Source organism: Myotis davidii, unplaced genomic scaffold, assembly GCF_000327345.1.
Source record: "Myotis davidii unplaced genomic scaffold, ASM32734v1 scaffold902, whole genome shotgun sequence".
In the NCBI taxonomy this organism is placed as follows: domain Eukaryota; kingdom Metazoa; phylum Chordata; class Mammalia; order Chiroptera; family Vespertilionidae; genus Myotis; species Myotis davidii.
Window position 1 is genome coordinate 2,450,406 of NW_006293951.1, and position 539 is coordinate 2,450,944.

Consider the following 539-nt stretch of genomic DNA (forward strand, 5'->3'; position numbering starts at 1 on the left):
TTTGCCAAAAACGTTATGCACGTTATTGCTTCCAATCTTATCAATAAAACCTCAAGAAATGGACACTACTGTCTCCATATTACATATGAGAAAGCTGAAACTCAAAATGGCTAAGTAACTTGCCAAAGTCACAGCCAGAAAGAAATGGAGCTGAGACTCAAGACCATGTTTGTCTTACTCCAAATCCTGGATCTTAACTGCACTAGATGGCTCCCCGGATTTGAAGGGACTCTACTCCGAACCCTAGCAGGCCAGTAAAGCTGCTAAAGTAGGACGCAGGCTACAGGGGTTTGCATGGACCAGCTCTCAAAGAGGGAAGCACGTAGCTACCATGACTTCTAACAGCAAAGCAGAGATTAAAAGCCAAGTGTTGAGCTACCTCTCACCTGAGGTCCCTGCAAAATTCAAACTCTGGGTAAGCAAATCAGAGAGAAGAGTTCAAGACTGCCAATAAGAGATCTGCATGGTGTCATTTACTATTGTGGAATTCAACAGCCAGGCTGATTCAGGCTTAAACCAATTGTGTGTGTGGCGGGGGG